This window comes from Penaeus monodon, chromosome 28 (assembly GCF_015228065.2).
Source record: "Penaeus monodon isolate SGIC_2016 chromosome 28, NSTDA_Pmon_1, whole genome shotgun sequence".
NCBI lineage: Eukaryota > Metazoa > Arthropoda > Malacostraca > Decapoda > Penaeidae > Penaeus > Penaeus monodon.
This window is the reverse complement of record NC_051413.1, coordinates 22,176,687-22,176,959: the sequence shown is the minus strand read 5'-3', so window position 1 is coordinate 22,176,959 and position 273 is coordinate 22,176,687. Positions and strand designations below refer to the sequence as shown.

General features: G+C 23.4%; 1 pseudogene; it reads right to left on the bottom strand.

Annotated features, from left to right (window-relative positions):
* LOC119591096 overlaps positions 1-273 on the bottom strand; it is a 65,136-nt pseudogene that overhangs the window by 29,830 nt on the left and 35,033 nt on the right.

Sequence of the window (273 nt, the reverse complement as noted above, 5' to 3'; positions counted from 1 at the left end):
TATTGATCCGTTTTTTTTTTTGTGAAAATGTACAAAGGTGTGAATATGAAACGAATATTCACAGAACATAAGAGTCTATTTTTCTTACTGCTTATCATCCTATTATTCAGGTTCATTATTATTTGTATAGTACGATCATCTACATATAACATCTCTGTATATTATTATGTATATAATTACTAATAAATTAAATTTAATCAGATATAAACGTTGAATAATCTCTTTTTTTGTAATTTCATTTCACTTTATTATTTTACTTTACTGCTGTTGTAG